This window comes from Belonocnema kinseyi, chromosome 3 (genome assembly GCF_010883055.1).
Source record: "Belonocnema kinseyi isolate 2016_QV_RU_SX_M_011 chromosome 3, B_treatae_v1, whole genome shotgun sequence".
Taxonomy (NCBI): Eukaryota; Metazoa; Arthropoda; class Insecta; order Hymenoptera; family Cynipidae; genus Belonocnema; species Belonocnema kinseyi.
In genome coordinates, this window is record NC_046659.1 from 23,224,329 (window position 1) to 23,234,449 (window position 10,121).

General features: G+C 31.9%; 1 protein-coding gene and 1 long non-coding RNA gene across 2 annotated transcripts in view; one reads left to right on the forward strand and one right to left on the reverse strand.

The window, feature by feature from the left end:
* Window positions 1–4,796, reverse strand: part of LOC117170352 — a 6,598-nt gene extending 1,802 nt beyond the window's left edge. The window contains exon 1 of the long non-coding RNA XR_004466774.1: window positions 4,695–4,796. This is a non-coding gene — a long non-coding RNA (uncharacterized LOC117170352). The remainder of the gene's footprint in view (window positions 1–4,694) is intronic.
* The window catches only part of LOC117170347 (neuronal acetylcholine receptor subunit alpha-7-like), a 1,604,403-nt gene that overhangs the window by 633,318 nt on the left and 960,964 nt on the right, over window positions 1–10,121 (forward strand). The window lies entirely within an intron of this gene.

Here is a 10,121-nt window from a genome sequence, read left to right on the forward strand (position 1 = left end):
ATTCATTTTATTTATCCATTTTAATTCATTTCGGATTTTCAAATATTTTAATAAACAAATTATCTGCTTTAATGGACACAATGAGCTTCCTTATTTATTTTTGTCATTTTATGTTATTTCAAGTACAAAAAATGAACCTGGTTAAAAATGATTTATAACATGGAGATAAATATGCTAATGTTTATCATAACTCATTTTGGAAAAGAACTCGAGGTGAACTTTGGAAAATAATATTTTGGGTTTTCTTTCTCTCTGTAGGTAAAAGTTGCAATTCTTATATAATTCTAATGCTGTATCGCTCATTTTATTCCTTAAAAGATTTTCTGCAAATCTCATTGGTAGTTTTTATTTTAAAAACTGTATTTATGAAAACCTATTGCTTACAAAAATTATGATTTTATACTCCCTAAATAAATTTTTTTATCTAAAAACGTATCGATGAGATATGCGGAGAATCTTTTCAGGAATTAAATAAGCCCTACAGTATTAGGATTTAATAATAGTTCCATCTTTTACCTAAAGTGAGAGAGAAAAACATTAAACCGGAAAAACTATTGTTAAATAAACAATGAAAATTGCGAAATATTTATTTTAAAATTTCACCTCGAGTTCTTTTACAAAACCAGTTATAATTAACAATAAAAAATTTTCCTCGGTTTTATAAATCATTTTTAAAAACGTTTATTTTTTAGCTTGAAACTACTTTAGTTCATGTTTATTTAAAAACAAGTACAATGAAAATTGCCTTTCCCTCTTAAATCTTAGGCCGAATTTCATGAAAATAGTTGTGACGGAAAGCAAATTTCTGACATGAATTCATTAACATTAATTGAATTCGTCGACTATGTGTAATTTTAGTTCATTTTTTTTAAACTTGAAAATTTTTTAAACTACCATTTTTGTTTAAATTTCCCTAATAATCTAGAGACTATTGTTTGATATTCGAAAAACGCTTCCGAATTTATAAAAAGCTTTTTTTAGAAAATTGTAAAAAATCTACATTTTTCTACAAATTTTTATAATGACCAAATTAAACATTTTTCAAAAATCTTTTTAATATACCTAAACGTTTTAAATTTCCTTTAACATTTTTCGAATTTTTGTTAAAATTGTTTAAAGACAAAAAAAATTGGCTTCAAGACTCCCAGATTATTTTTCCTATTTTTTTTTTGAAATACTTTGAAATCATTTAGAAAATTATCCCAGAGTTCATTTTTCACAATAAAAAATCATTAAATATTTTTCTTGGAATCTAAAGAAAAAAATTTTATTCTCTTCAAAACTTTCGTAATTTTAATGCAGCTTCCTGTTTCAAAATCTTCCACAATCTACATTGAAAAAATGAAATTTTTCGCAAGTTTCAACTTAACTTGCAATTGTTTGAATAGTTGAAAATATTTATTAAGCATAATAGAATTTTTTGTAATTTTGATTCAATTTTCGTTTAAAATCCCATCTTCAAAATAAAGAAACCATTAAAAATTTCATCAGGAATCTTGAGACAATTTCATTGTTTTTTGTTTATTGTTTATTGTAAGCTTCATTCCATTTATTACATTATAAAGTCATCTAAAACTGTAAAATACTTTATATCTTCATTAAATTATTCTTTAAAAGAAATAATTTAATCATTTAAAATGAAAATCATTCATTGATCATTTTTTGGTCGATTTCATTAAAATAATTATGAAATCTTAAGCTAAATTTCATGAAAAGAGTTATGCCGAAAAGAAATTTTTCAAATGAATTCATTAATATTAATTAAATTTTTTTACAATTTATAATTTTAGTTCATATTTTTTAAATTGAAAATATATTAAGATATCATTTTTTATTATCTAAAGTACAAAGACGTTGATTTGGATTATATTGAATAATGCCCAATATTCACAGTTAATATTAACAATAAAATTATATTTTTTTAAGGAGAAAAACTTTAACAACACAACGATATGCCTGTACACTTTATTTGTAACAACATTGCCACACACTTCACTTTAATATCGTCCCTTAAAATAGCATTTGCCATTATTTAACAGTATTTGGATCATTTGGTTCTCTGAGAAATTGAATTTTGTTAGCTTTGCCCTGCTCCCGATTACTTTTTTCATCTCGATTCACAATGAAAACAAACGCACTTCACGATTTTTGTTCAAAATTTCAACACTGCAAGTAAGTTTGCCCTTGACTCTTGTGATTTGTGATCGCTTCAGCTGCGGCTATTGGAAATTGATCTCTTATAACTGAATAACCTCATTTATTTGAAATATTTAAACGATGACGTTGCTTTTCAATGGGGTTCAGCTTACAATAGATACCATTTTTCAACATATATTCTTTGCAGCAGCCACGTGCTTTCTTTCCATCTTTTTCTAAATTGAAATCTAGCCATATTTTTAATACTTCGTCGGAATCTGGTTTTGTGGTTATTTTTCTTAAAATTCCACGAGCACCATTTACCAGCGCATCTTGTACATCTATGTTTGTTAAAATCATATAGTTTATACCAATATTAAACTTTATTTCATATGGAAAACCTCCTGTTTCTGATACTTTTTTATTTTTCAGCGATTCTAGAAGACTTCTTTTGCTTCTCTATTACGTCAGCTAAAATAGTCTTTAGTCCTTCAAAGAAATTCATCACCACACCATTTATATATTTTTTGTTTGTTATAAGTGTCCACCGACGCATTTGTATAGTATAATCTCATGGCTGATTCTGGCACTTCCGATTCTTTCACACATCTTGTATTAATCAACTTAATATCTTTTTCGCTCATAGTAACATTCGCTAAATTATTCAAACCATTCATAAACTTAATTTTATTCCTTTGTCTCATTACTGCTGTAAATTCGTAACATTTAAATGATTCCCATAAACACGCACCAACCAGTAAGCTGGTTAACGCAATTGTTTCAGGTTTAAAAACAGGTTTGTCATTTACTGGTGGTATCTGATGTAGATCACCAACGACCAACACCGACAGCCCACCAAAAGGGTTATTTCGACCCATTACTTGCTGAAGTCTAGTATCTACATTTGCCAAAGTATTTGTTCCTACCATAGAAATTTCTTCAATTATAAGAAGTTTCAATTCCATCAATTCCCCTCTTATCGTGTTCGCTACGCTTTCACTTAAAGCTGGCATTTGCTTTCCAAATTTATAAATCGACAACGCAAAGGCTGAGTGCAAAGTAATTCCACCTATTAAATGGGCTGCCATACCACTCAATGCACATAATAGCAAATTAATTAAACTATGATTGGCACCAGACTGCTTAACAAAGGAGTGATTTATTAATTGATAAAGCTTGTATCACAGTACTCTTTCCTACGCCAGCTGAACCACTCAGAAAAATCTGAAATGATAGTTTGTCTGTTTTTATGCGATAAAGTATTTCCATAACAATTTCACGCTGTTTGACATTTAAATTTTCCATTATTTGAAACAAATGCTCTTCAGATACAGATGTTGGTTTTGTGAATCTTATTTCATCATCTTTTGTTTCTCGCGTAGCTTCTTCTGTGTTATTCTCCCCAGCTTGTTCCAAAATATCTACTTCTTGGTCTTTACGTACTTTCCCAGCCTCAAACTAATTAATCTCTTCTTCCGCTAAGTTTTCATTTTCGGATTAATTTTTTTAGTTTATGGTCAAAATAACGAGCACAAGTAACGGGGTCATCTCGAATATAACGTGTTTTTGTAGCATCGTCTAAGTTGCATGCTTCCCCAAGACTGATTTGTTTTCCTTCGAATTTGTTTCAAAACTCTAAAACCATCGTCATGCCTAATTGCGTCTGTTATGAATTATTTACTTAAAGCTTGAGCTGTTTTTAGTCTTTTAGGTCGCCTGATCTTTCGTAAAAAAACTTGATTGCATGCAGGAATTTGTAATTCTTGCTTCTTTTTTGACATATACAAAAGCATTTTTGTCTTACAAGATCTTCTATCTCTATTTCGAACTTCAGATTTTGCACGCACGGTATATGTTGCGTCTGATTTTACAAGATGCCCTGCATAAATCTCAGGGAAGCTGGATTGATCCATATTAGGGATACGAAGCCAAACAGCTGGTTTCGCATCTTGGCCCGGAGCCATTGATTTTCTTGTCATGCTTGCTGATTCAGCATTTGTATCTATGAATAAAAACTCATTGTCCGAAGCATCTTCTTCATCTAAATATTCGTCATCTATATTGCTGTTGAAAACAGTACCCACTTCATTAATTTCAAACTCTGTATCCATTTTTAGATTTTCACTGTCATTAGGATATACGACAAATGGCAGTTCAATCGAGTAGTGCTTTCTGTATTTTTCCTTATATATATATATATACATCTTTTCCCTTAATATCATACAATAAATATAAAGGCGATGATTCTAATTCTTCTAAAGCATCACAAATGAAAGCTGGCCTAACAACTTCATTCATGTAGCTGGTTTTGTGCTCCAAACGCTTTTTTAATTCTATCCGTATTGTATCCATTTCACTAAATTCCCTTGGCAATTCCTTTATCATAGATTCCACTTTAACAGGTATGTTTATTATGCTACCTACCAAAGATAATTGTGCATTTAAATCTAAATCCTTAAAGCTCTAATTTGTGAGAAAGCAATGCATGGAGAGATATCTATACTACTAAATTATTATTTGAATAAAACACTTCGCTGTAATATTAAAATTATTCTTACCGCAATCGCGTTGATTAGATACAGATATTTGGATTGTTGCCCTATATCATATCCTTTAATTAGAAGTACCTTAGGGTTCTCCTTGTTTACTTCGCTTGCTCCTACAATAATGCAGAAACACTATTTCAGTTTTATAGTACTATAATCTTTTATGCAGCTTGCAAGCTAAGCTTTATATCTACATAAACCCGCCTTAATTAGAATCTCCTTATATTAAAAATGTTTACACTATAATGTATCCAATCGAAAGCGAAAACTGTAGTCCCTCGTTTTTTATTCTTTTTTTTTGTTAGAAGCAATAAAATATTGCAATTTAAGGGAATAGTTCAGTGTACTACCAAGGATATTTTGGATCAAACACCAGTGCAAAATTAAACATGTACAAATATTTCACTTCAAAAATTTCTCCCAGAGTAAAATATATGTAAATAACACATTTTTGTTACAAGATATGCAAAAAATAATAGGTAAATAAAATAGAATTAACTTTTAGAAAGTCTTCGTCACACATTTAATATTTATGATATTCAAAAATAAATATATACAATATATCAAGTTCTTTAATTGCGTGAAGTTTCAAATGTTGACTGTTAGCCAAATTTGATTACATTTTATCTGCAAATTGTTTAATTGCTAATACTTCAATTGGAAAACCTTTAATTTTTTTCATTATTAAAATGATTAAATCTTGATTACATTTCCCGTGTGGAAATACCGCGGGTTAGCCCTGGTACAACAAGGTTCCTGGTCGGGGACTAGCCGGGCTATGTTTGTTTTTTAAGAGTCTGGCCGTACGCTGATCGGGGACACGCTGGACAAAATTTATGTTAAAACCCCAGTCGGGGGCTGACTGGGTTCTGATCGGACAAATCTTATGATCGAATGCTCAGACGGTAGCTAGCCGGACGATGATTGACAATAATAAAATTGTTAAACTTGGTTTATAACTTAATTACTTTTTCTGATTTCATTAATAAATGGATGCGTATAACGGCATGGATATTCCACGCGTAGAAATGTATTGGGTGAATATCTTTTTTACAACACAAATTTTAAGGTTTCATGAGTTCAGACTACATTTTATATCCATCTTAAACGTTTTAAAATAGTATAAAACACCTAAAAACCAAACCTTACACGAAAGTTAAAAAAGTTTTATTATTAAGAAATTTTTAACATTCACGATTAAATTTCTGAGTTCCCTCGTTAAAAATGTTTAATGTCCATAAAAAATTACATATCCTGTCATTGTAAAAAGTTGTGAAATAGTCTACAATGAAAAAAAAAACAAAATAGCACGCGAGAAAAATCGTAATCGATTTAAATTATTTATTTAAAAAGTATTTATTGATATTCCTGTTAAAAGCTCATGCATTTTATATTCTCATAACGCCGCATAATAATAAATAATTAGAAAAAGAGAAACTTAAAATTTGGTACTTTAACTTTTCTGAACTGTAGCTTATGAGGGTGGCTTTTTCAACGAGTTTCAACTTGTCGGTTTAGCGCAGTAGTTAGCACTCCCGACTGATAGCCGTTAGATTTAGGTATAGATATGTAGGTTCGATACCGCCATAGCTTTAGACATTTTGTTTGTGTGCTGGGCGTGTGGAAATTCATATATTAATGTACTCCAATTCTACAGTAAAAAAGAATCAAATTGATACCCTAATTCAGTGACTGATGCTCTTCATACAATTGAAACCCGAATCATTTAAATCTAGTTAAGCACCAATAGATCTTGTCCGGGCCACGGTCGGGCTACCCGGCCAGCTTCCGGCCATGTTCCATGGCCGGACGCTGGCCAGCGCAGCGTGACGATGCTGGTCGGATTCCGACAAGAAACCCCGGCCACAGCCTGACTTAAAGTCGGGCTCCCCGGCCAGCTCCCGGCTTAAAGCCGGGCTTTCCAGCCGTAGACATGCCAACCCCCGACTTAAATTTCCACCCGGGTTTTTCCATTTCTAAATTGCTAAAATAGAAACGCTTTTGTTTTATTGTTAGAATATTTTTAACGCATTCAGTCAATGTAGAAATATATAGGTTAGAACTTTTTTTTAAGTGTTAAAATTCATCTGGGAATAAAATTTACAAATAGTTTGATTTTAAAAGATTAAAGAATGTTATCGGTATCATTCCTATATCATCTAAAGGTTAAAAGTTTTAAACCCTGCATTTTAATCTTCCAATTAATATAAAAACTAGAAACAATAGCAATAATAATAAGAATAGTAAAATTATTAAAATATCTTAAAATGGCACCAAACACACTAAGAGTTATATTTCACTCGGACCTCAAAATAATTTTGTTCGTATCTGTTACAATTATTTTGTTAACAAATTTATATTTGCATAGATAAATGTTTTTAGTAAAAAAATCGTTTAATTAAACCAAACTAAATTCCGTTTAACGAAACAACATTTTTTTGCACGAATATTTTTTCAGTAAAAAATAAGTGTTCAGTGTTTTGGATACATTACCCGGGTACAAATTGCCTCTTTATGTCTAAACTAAATATTGGCTCTCACGAGGCCGCAGCCAGATTTCCTAGCTGGAAGAATCTAGACATTCCCACTGATGGCCCTCGACAGGTTATAGTTGTGTGCTACTGGTCTTAGATTATTCATATACTCACTTTTTAGCACTATATTTTTTAATTAAACTAGATAAAAAGCTTTATACATAAAGATATATTTTAAAAATAATTTCTTTAAATTAATTATTTTCTCGAGGGAACCTTATAAAGTCCTCGACAGGTAAAACGGGTAATACAGCTGTGAGTGCAAAAAAGTACATTAAGATTCTTATGCTTAATTATACTAAAATTTAAAAAAGAATCGAGCTTCAAAAACCTTTATTCCTAATTTCTAAAGTATCGGATGAATGCCGTCAAGCATTTATGATACCGCACTCAGCGTCGCATCGTAGCTATGGGGATTAGGCGTTCAACTTATACGCCTGCGGTGCGTGCGTTCGATTCTCGGCGCTTGCGAATATTTTAAAAAACTGCGTTTGTCTTTACTTATTAGTAATAAGTCTTCTATAGTCCAATTTAACAATAAGTTTAGTTTTAGAGTAACGTGCAGAGTATAGTTAATAATCGAATATCAATAAAAATACGACAAAATGGAAGAGTGTTTATTAGAGGCCACAGAAAGGTGCAAAATCTTTAGATTAAATTTTTACAAAGAAAATGTATTTTACAATTGGATTAATATTTTCCTTCTTTGAATCAAAAACTTCTGGTAATAGATTACGGCATTGCGCTGGTTAAACTTCAATACTACTACAACCATAGCATCACACTTCAGAATTTAAAGCATGATCAATTTTTTAATTATTTAATAATATTTTATTTGAATCTACAAAATAAGAAACAATAGCATATGCTTTTGAATAATAGTGTGCGAGGGACTATTTCAAAAAAAGTAAATTAATTTCTTGAGCTGCTTTTTTACATCTGCAATCGATAAAGCAGAAAATTCTACGTTTAGGTACGTACCCAAGTCATAGGTCAATTGTAACGTTCAAGGTCAATTAGAGGTTATTTTAAATTAACAAAGTTTTCCAAGAGGTCAGTGTAATTTCTGAAGTAAATTTCAATGAGGAATTCAATGGTGACCTTCATTTTGACCTTGAAATTGACCTTAATGGCTTTTTGAAGGTTTTTTCAAGGTTTTTTCCAAGCAGTTTACGTTTACGTTTAGCATTACCCAGGAGCAACGACGTAGACATAGTACATTCTGTTCACTTTGGGGTGCTTGATTAGCGTGAATCCCCTTGCCTCTCACGTTTAGGGGTGCTTGATTAGCATGAGTCCCCTAGCCTCTCACGCTTCAGTGCAGATGTTCGAACTGAAAACCTTCAGCTTCTTGTCAAAAAGCTATGCGATTGTAAAAATGAGTTACAGCATTACGAATAATCTCCCTATCAATCAAAGTAGCCTGTTGCAGAATCCGAATCTGCAATTCATCTAAGCTGAGCGGTTGCGTTGAGTATACTTTGCTCTTTAAATAACCCCAAAGAAAATAGTCGATAGGCGTCAGATCAGGAGATCCAGCAGGCCACTCGATTTCACCCCTTCTTCTAATCCACCTTTTAGGGAACTAAGTATCCAAATATGCTCGAACCTCCCTACCATAATGAGCCGCTGCTCCGTCCTGCTGGAACAAAATATTTTGAAAATTATTGCCTGTAATCTCCCTTATTCTTGGTACAATTCGGTTTCTGAGAAGCTCTTCATATGCACGGGCATTGAGATTACCATCGATGAAGAAAGGGCCTATCAATATATGATTCAAGATACCGGTGCAAAAATTAATTTTTTGTGGATATTTTTTGTGGATTTGTGTCGGATCAATATCTACAATTTTGCCTGTTAACTTCACCTTTTAAAGTGAAAGTAGATTCATCTGAAAATACTGTATTGTACAAAAAAGAGGATCTCTATCAATTCTATCCATCATAATTTCACAAAATTTAACCCGACGATCAGGATCTTCTTCATTGAGCATTTGTACCAGATGAACTTTGTAAGGATGAAAATTAATGCTTTTTAAATATTTCGCACTGTCTCAGGAGCAACGTCACGCTCATCACTAGCTCGACGTAAACTAAGGTGTGGGTTATCAACAAATGCTTGGGCTATGTCCATCTGCATCTCCTCATATCCTGCAGATTTTGGCCGACCAGTTCTCTGAAGCTCCTTGATAGATCCATGATTCATGAAGCGCCTTACAGTTCTTTTAATTGCTGATTTTGAGACAGGATTTAACCCTTCTCCATTACGAAAAGTGCGATTAAAAGGCAAACGAACATCATTAATACAGATACCCTCTCTCGTTCCGAAAGTTTAGCTTGCGCCATAATAATCTTTTAGCTAAAAATAGTAAGTATGTACTCGTAATACGTAAATTTAGTTTCGATTCGTAATATTCGTATGGAAAAACGGTATAGGACTTATGGCACCGCCTTATGTATTGACTTAGGTATCGAAAAACGGCATAGGACTGTATAACTCTTCGGAGAGGAACAAAACTCTCACCAGAACACCTGGAACTTTTAATGAAAAATTTCCTTATGATTTTACAATATTCAAAACGTGGTAACTAAGATCAATACACAGCTCACTAATGAATTTCTCGTTGAAATTTACTTCAGGAATTGCACTGATCTCTTGGAAAACTTTGTTAATTTTAAATAACCTCTAACTGACCTTGAATGTTACAATTGACATATGACTTGGGTACGTACCGGAACGTATAATTTTCCGCTCTATCGTCTGCAGATGTAAAAAAGGGGGTTTTCATTTAAGAAAACAAATTTGACCTTCAAAAAGCCACGAAGATCCACTTCAAGGTCAAAATAAAGGTCACCATTGAATTCCTCGTTGAAATTTACTTCAGGAATGACCTTCACTTTTTTGA